The 8,395-nt window shown below is 37.4% G+C and overlaps 1 long non-coding RNA gene across 1 annotated transcript; it reads left to right on the top strand.

Moving 5' to 3' along the window:
• Window positions 1–215: 215 nt before the first annotated feature.
• On the top strand, window positions 216–3,513 carry LOC130462480 (uncharacterized). Its single transcript, XR_008922753.1, has 3 exons — window positions 216–337; window positions 1,146–1,201; window positions 3,028–3,513. It is a non-coding gene; the product is annotated as an uncharacterized lncRNA (long non-coding RNA).
• Window positions 3,514–8,395: the final 4,882 nt, after the last annotated feature.

The following is an 8,395-nucleotide window of genomic DNA, read 5'->3' on the forward strand; positions in this document are numbered from 1 at the left end:
ATTTAGGTTAATGTGATAATCAAGCTGGAACTCAAAATGTTTGGAAGAGTTTCACTTGGTCTTCAGCTTGTAGATGTGTTTTATAGTCATTCTCAGGCATCGGAGAGCTAATTCTTTAACATATTTTAGCCCCTGTCCTTTTCTTCAGTCAGATTATCTCTTCATCGATAACAATGCTTTCTTGATTTTGGTGACGGGTTCAATCAGACATTGCACTCCTGTGCAAGTAGAGGTGCAGGTACACGACTAAAGAAACTTAGGGAAGCCATCAGTATATGAGGATGAGGAGTAATGATCTGTATTTATGGCTAGTCTACTTTCTAGAAGACGTCTGATGGTAAGAAGTATCCAGTATCTGTATTTTTAACATAGATCTGAAAGCCATTTGGTGTACCCCCCAAAACCAAGATAACAGATTTTTCAATTTGCTTACATTTGTGCTGAATTCTGCTGTGAGCTCAAGACTGGTTTTATTTGTTGGGTTGATATAACTTCTGCAGCCTGATATATTTGTAGCGTGACTAGCGTCTTTCTGTTGTTATAAATGGATGTGTATTTAGGAAATCTCGTAGAAAACTCGACTTATTATGGATAGTAATATTGTTCAAGTTTGTGTTTGAATACCTGGTTGAATGTATGTTCCTCCTATAAGATTACAAGTTTTGTCGTAACATCATAACTTTTGTCACTCTTGTTTTTGGATAATCTATTACTAAAAGCAGATGAAATGTTAGTTTAGCTATGGTTTATTGTCCACTTGATCTTTAATGGAATAAACAACAGAAAAAGGTGCAATTTTGCTAATTTGCTTCAATCAGACGCGGTTCTTGGTCATTCGGATAATTATTGTTGGTTTATATTGCTGATTGCTTGGTTTCAAACTCCAGACCTCCATTTATATGTTGACTAATCTTGTTGTTGGTTAACTGCCCGGAAGTTATTGTGAATATAATTATAGAAGGTGGGGAAGTTTTGTATCTATTTTCTGTATTTTTTTTAGCAATAGGTGCCAATGGTATTTCACTTATTTTGTTGATGTCCACCACTTATAGAGAATATAATAGAGCTGATCCATCTTGCACATTTAATTTGAAGATTTGCCTATGAAATTTCTAATAATTTCTTTTTATTTGGTATTCTTACAGTAATGAAGAACCCATTAAATATGTCCAAGTATCAAGAAAATTTCAAGTGAAGCTAGGTACTAACCTTTGGCTCTGATATTCTTTTTAGTTCTTGTGTACATTCCAACATTTGTCAAGCTTAATTTATATATTGCATTCAAATAGCTAGTTGAATATCATACATTGATTTACACAAATCTTATATCTTTAGGTAGAGCATATTTCATAGGATGGTTATATAGAATAATGTTGTTAATGTTGCATATTGTCAGCATGAGTTTTATGATTTTTTATCGAACTCCCCAAAGTTGTGCGGTTGTTTCACTTTATTTTCTTTATAGTGGAGCTCCAAATACTGGTATTTTTATTGCACATATTGTTCTAGTTTTTCTAGGAGAACTCTGCATACTGTTTTGCAGTTCTCGGGATGAGCATTTCCCTGAAGTTCTCTTCTCCCCCTGTACTTGCGCCAATAAGTCTATTGGCCACTGAAAGTAAACTTGATTGTTTGGATATCTATTAGAGAATCATATGTTAAAGGTGCTCATTTTCTCTTTTAGATTCATTTATATGACAGGAGTTATGTGATCATTACTCTGAAGTTTGCTTGTATTCGAAGAAAAATTCAAGCTTGTTTTTATGGCTCCCCATTTGTTCATTTTTCTGAAATAAAAAGTAGTTTGTTTGAATGAACTCTTACAGTATCTAGCTTGTAACATGCTCAAATCAGAAATCAGTATAACTACTAATCCCTTCTTGTTTCTAGAAGCTCATTTTGCGACATATGATTTTGTGCGTCTCCAGTCTATTGGATTCTAATATTGCATGAATACCTGAATATGACCCCGGAGAAAACTATCGACTAAAAAATGAGTATAATATAGGAATACCTGACAGAATATCAGGTCAAATTAAGTCCATTTTTATTAGACCTTAGTTGTACTATACTAGTATTATATCAGTCCTACAGTTACAGCTGAAAAACTAGCCAAATCCTGTTTAGCATTTCAATTTTCTCTTGTAGTACTTCCGTGCACTTTCAGATAGTGCTTCTTATAAAATTTTCTTTGATTCCTAAGTTCAACCACGCTGAATCTTTTCTATACTGGAGACCATCATTTGATTCCCGGTTAAATCATCATCTAATCAAAGTCTTAATTGTAAACAACATAAAATTTCTAGTAAACATTGTTGGTGGACTTCCTGATTCTCTTTCATTTGCGCGCATTCCTGTGTGATTTTTTGTTTCTTTGAACTCTTCTAATTTGGCGAGTTGACAAACTGTTTGACTTCTTGGGTGTGGGTTTGTAGAAGTTTTACCAATATTCGGATGTGCTCCTACTTAGTCCTAGTACTATAGAAGCTTGATTCTTGTGCTGAAAGTGGGATTAATTTGTGTAGAAGATTAAGAATTTCCAATGTTTCAAAATATATTGACTCATTCTACATAATTTGGATTAGACAGTGACAAATCTACCTAGTTTCTACCCCACCAACGAGTCAAATACCATGACTTTGACTTGCCTAAGCATCGCAAATTTTCATTTTGCAACCACAGTCCACAACCAGCGCTTATGGTCTTTGTAGCTTTACTTTGCTTCAGAATACTAGTATGTGTGTATGGCAACTGTGTCAGTCGTGTGTGGCTCGGTTTTTCTTAATCATCATTATGACCTTCATTTGTTGATATTAGTGGCTTAGTATACGGACAGAGTGAGTATTTTTTAGGAAAATAATAATCCACAGTCAATGAGTCATATCGCTTTCTGCATGTTTCTTGATTCTCTAGCTATTTTCATCCTCCAAAGTCCAAACATGCCTTTATTGCATTTTATACAAGAAAAACAATTTATGTCTTTTCTCTTATTACCTCTTATGACATTGTCTGCTGCTTTTAACTCAGGTGCATAGAGATGGATATAGAAGCTCTTCTTTAAATACAACCCAACTGCAAAACCTAATAGTGCCGGATGACCCTGATAACTTCCTTGACTGCTGCAAATGGTCCGATGTCTACTGCAATAACTCCACAGGTCGAATTCACAGGCTTGATTTTGATGAATTTATGTCTGGTTGTGAAGACAGTGATAGGTTTTTGATGCAGCGGTTCCATTTATGCCCTTCACTGCTTGTCCTGGAGGACTTGCTCTACCTACTTACCTAGACCTCAGTGAGATATCCGTCGATCACTCCTCAGCTTGGCGTATCCCTGTCTTCCTAGGTCCTTCTCCCACTTAAGGTACCTGTATAACGAGCCAGTTAATAATTCATTAGTGAGGTATTATTCATATGCTTGTTATTAATTAAGGAATATTAGATTTGGCTTAAAGAAACTTTTACTGCTTATGTAAAATAAGAGTAGTGAATCATGTCGTAGTTTAAATGTCATCTACTAATCACTTGGGCACTTAACGACCAAGACAATAATAAATCTTTTTGGTATGTTCAGTGAAAAGGATAGGTGTAAGAGGGAGGGAGAGGTGTTAAGAAATGAGAGCAGAGAGGTAAGAGAAAGAACAACTGTGTGGCAATAAAACATGGTCCTTTTCATCATTCATGTTGTCGTAAATCGGTAAATGAGTTGATTTTCTTAAATTTTCCTTTGTTTAACTACTAAATATGCTACTTATTACAGTTTTCTGAAGAAACTTCGTCGGGAAATGTGGATGAGGTTAGAGACATGTGGGTCGCATATTTGCTCAAGCAAGAAGCGGATGAAGAAAACCAAGTTGATGGTATGAAAATAACTCCATGAGTTTCGGTTCCAAATGTTGGTAAATTGACATGAATGATTATATTTTGAATTGATTTTTGTTTTACGTTTTTGGAAATTGCGATGTAAAGCTTTAACGTTTATGCAAATTACAATTTATGTAAAGTTTGTGTTTTGAGCAGTACTTGTGGGAAATATATTTTTTTGGTAATGTATGGATTATGGAATTGTTCTCGAATTATTACAAATTATGTATTATAGCAGGTGTAATATGTATGTTAATTCTGAATTGGCGCAGTTGACCTGAATTCTGCTATTATCGATTTTTTTTTTAAATAAAAAGGTTGCAAAGAGACCCGTCAGGTGTAATAAAGGCTCTCTAGTTATAATAATAAAAAATTCAAAGAGACCTCATATCTAAGATACTAGCTCTTAGTTTGTTAAAAAAAAAAAAAAATAACAAAGAGACCCCTTATCTATATATGAGGTCTTAACTGCTTTAATAATAATAAAAAAATATTCAAAGAGACCTCCTATCCTACTTATGGGGTCTGAACAATTTAAAAAACAAATCTCCCATCTCTAATAAGGGGTCTCTTTCCCTTCTAAATTATTTTCACCAGCTTTTACATAAGAGACCTTCTTTCTTACGTGGGAGGTCTCTAGATTTAACAAACAGACCCCCTCTCGATGAGGGGGTCTCTTTATCAAAGAGACCTGTGAGATAGAGACCCCCTTGAAAGGAGATCTCTTAAGCCATTTTGGAAGGGTCTCTTTGCCCTTTTTTGTAGTAGTGCGAAAACATCTGTAGCTACTTCCAATGACAAAGTGAGGGGGTTTCTACGCATCTTTAGATACTTCCAATGACAAAGTGAGGGAGTTTCTATACTATCCGTTGACAAATCCCAATGACACGTGAGGGATATGTCAACACTTCAAGTGATGACCCTTAAGTCAAATGTTATCACTCGGGGGCTCGTGAGACCCTCGCAAAACAGGTCACATACACCATGGCTTGTGTGACGCATTCCGTCCAGTACTTTGACCATCGTCTCATCCCGAGACTCAGTCAAAGTGGGGGCTAACTGTAGACACCTACTTTTGTCCCCATTCCCGAATGGGAAGGTTCGATGATGAGAACATAAAATCTCCACTTGGCAACGCATCTCCTATAAAATAACGAATCTCAATCACCCTTTTCATTTCAACCAAAACTGCTATTTATAGAAACCTGCTAAAAATAGTAACTGCCATAATAGGTAGTTGTTAAAAGTGGCAAGTCATAAAAGATAGAAACCTTTCAGAATTAGATGTTGCACTCCAACATAAATCCTAAAAGAGATAGAATTTGCAAGAGGAATCCCATTCCTAGTATAATTCAAAAATAAGAGTTACGTATTGATTAAAATCCTAACGAACCCAGAGTTTGTAACAGGCCCAGACGCATTCCGTCATAAAGTTAATACGCACTAAAAGACTCGGATAAGTCTCAAACACTCCGGATTCTAAGAGTCCAAATCTGACAAAGAACTCGGCCCAAACATCATTTTCAACGCCCAGCCCTGGGCGCTGAAATTGCCTGAATCCCATTTTCAACGCCCAGAGCTGGGCGCCGAAATCTTTAACGCCCAGCCCTGGGCGCTGAAATTACCTGGGTACGTGTTCTCTCCTAATTCTTCTTTGATTAGTGCTCTAAAATTCTATCTTTCCACGAACTCTTCCCTATAAATACAGCCCCAAATTCGACGTGAAAAGAACAACATACAATTCATATTCTGAGTATTGATTCTAACCCTTAAGCCTAAGCCTCACGCTGCGAAATTGATCACGCGTTCTGTCGCAATCGATCCAAAAATCGAACAGAACGTATCATGTCCCGTAGTTTGAGATTCATTAAATAAAAGGAGAAACAACAAAGTCAAAGTGGTTAGTTTTCTGAGAACCGTGACGCACCTCTCAAGGGTGCGTCGTAATGTGCCCCATCGCATGATTTAATATCTTTCCTCGCCCTTTTATAAACTGTTAAACTAATCATATCTGATCGTTCTATCACGCCTAATAAAGATAATATGTTGGGAAATTGGATTATCATGCTAGGTCCCTTAAAACAATCTAAATCAGATAATCGTGATCGATCTAGTATTATATGTTGCATATTGTTAAAATTAACTCAGATTAGTTTAATAGTTAACGCATGTCCCTTCAATTATTTATTCTGAGCTAGTAAGGATATCCTGCCTCTGAAGTTATCCAAGAGCGAGTACTCCTCTCGGTAGTTACAGTCCCCCGAACCCTCAATCTCTACCTTGCGGGTGTATGTTGAGAGATCCCCACACCAGGGATCACAAGGGAAGCTACGACCGTCGTGGTCAAACATAATTGCACTCCCTTTATGTCACGATAACCGGGTTTTGTCAGTTTTTCTCATTGTCGTTAAAAACTGAATGGCGACTCCTATATTACTAGTCAATTGGGTGTAAACTCACAGGAAATCCAATTACACTTGATTTGACAAAAAGAAACGTCACACCCACGAGGGACGAGGTCACGCATTAGCCTCGTGCTTTTTCGACCCCCTCACAGCTGGCGAGAGGAGCAACATCGCACAGCAGCACATCGAGGGCGAGAGGGAGTATGGGAGACGAGGGGCGATGGGCGAGCAACAAGGGCACAGCAGCACACGAGCGAGCACGAAGGCACGAGGCTGCTCGTGCCGTGCGGGGCTGCGGGCCGGGCAAGAGGGAGAGGAGAGGAGAAGTGTGGAGCAAGCAAGAGAAGAAAAAGGGTTTATGACAAAATAGGGGGATCATTTAATGAGGGGAGTCCTATTTATAGGCTCCCAATTTCTAATGGGCTAGGCTTAGGAAATTAGAATTGGGCTTAGGGAATTAAATGATTGGGCTAGCTTAGAGCTTGAATTAAATTCTTTTGATTGGGTTCGTTTAATAAAACGAATTGGACTTTTCATTTAAAACCCAAACCTTTTAAAATTACTTGCGACCCATTAATTTCCCGACTTGAAAATTAAATTCGTTTCGTAATTAATTAAAATAATAAATATTCTAATTAATTAAAATACATTTAAATAATATTTAAATGCGAAATAAATTCCGAAAACAGTAAAATGCTTTATAAATATAAAAAAATATATTTATAAATATTAATAAAATACGAGGTATTACAGTCTACCCTCCTTAAAAGAAGTTTCGTCCCGAAACTTGGTTTCGGAAATCACAATTCAAATTCAAAACTTGAGACTTTATGAGACTTTAATGCGTTCACTTGCAAAAAATTTTAAGTTGCTGTACTCTTTACATGATTAAACAGGACAATAATAAGTGCAAATTCAATAGAAATCACTAAATTGAGCATAAAATAGGGGAAAACAAGGTAAAAAGCGCGAAATTCTACCGCACTCTACGCCCCTTAAAAGACACGAGTTACGACCCCGTAACTCAACTGACCTCGGGAAAAAGCTCGGGATATTTCTTTCTCATTTCTTCCTCCCCTTCCCAAGTTGCTTCCTCAGATTCTTGATTAGACCACAACACTTTGACAATTTTCACATCTTTATTACGTGTACTACACACTTTACTATCCAAGATTTTGACAGGTCTTTCCTCGAAAGTTAAACTTGGTTCTAATTCTGTGGTCTCTGGTTGCAACACATGCGACTTATCCGGAACATATTTCCTAAACTGAGATATGTGGAACACATTATGCACTCTATGCAAGTCCATAGGCAAAGCTAGTCTATAAGCTACCTTTCCAATTCTTTCTAAGATTTTATATGGGCCTATGTACTTAGGGCTCAACTTCCCTTTCTTTCCAAATCTCATGACACCTTTCATTGGTGACACTTTGAGCAACACCTTGTCACCTATGTTGAACTCTTCATCCATACGTTTCAAGTCTTCATAACTCTTTTGGCGATCCTGCGCCGCTTGAATCTTGGATTGGATGGTTCGGATTTGGTTCATGGTGTCCTCTATCATTTGAGGTCCCAACACTACGGTTTCACTAATGTCATTCCAACAAAGGGGACTTCTACCCTTTCGTCCATACAGGGCCTCAAATAGTGCCATCCCTATGCTAGCATGATAGCTATTGTTATATGAAAACTCAATCAAATCCAGACTATCTAACCAACTTCCTTGGAAATCAATGACGCAAGCCCGAAGCATGTCCTCAAGGGTTTGGATGGTTCTCTCAGTTTGTCCATCTGTGGCTGGGTGGAAGGATGTACTCATTTTCAATGTCGTACCAAAGCTCTTCTGCACACTTTTCTAGAAATTCGAAAGAAACCTTGAATCCCTATCTGATACGATATCCTTAGGAACTCCATGTAACCTCACAACATTCTTAATGTAAGCTTTAGCAAGTTGTTCCATTTTCCAGGTTTCCTTCATTGGTATAAACACTGCTGACTTGGTCCACCTATCTACCACAACCCAAATTGTATCATTTCCGATTTTCGACTTAGGCAAACAAGTGACAAAGTCCATAGAAATACAGTCCCACTTCCAACTCGGAATCTCTAAAGGTTGGACCTTCCCTT

Source organism: Spinacia oleracea, chromosome 6, assembly GCF_020520425.1.
Source record: "Spinacia oleracea cultivar Varoflay chromosome 6, BTI_SOV_V1, whole genome shotgun sequence".
Lineage (NCBI taxonomy): Eukaryota > Viridiplantae > Streptophyta > Magnoliopsida > Caryophyllales > Amaranthaceae > Spinacia > Spinacia oleracea.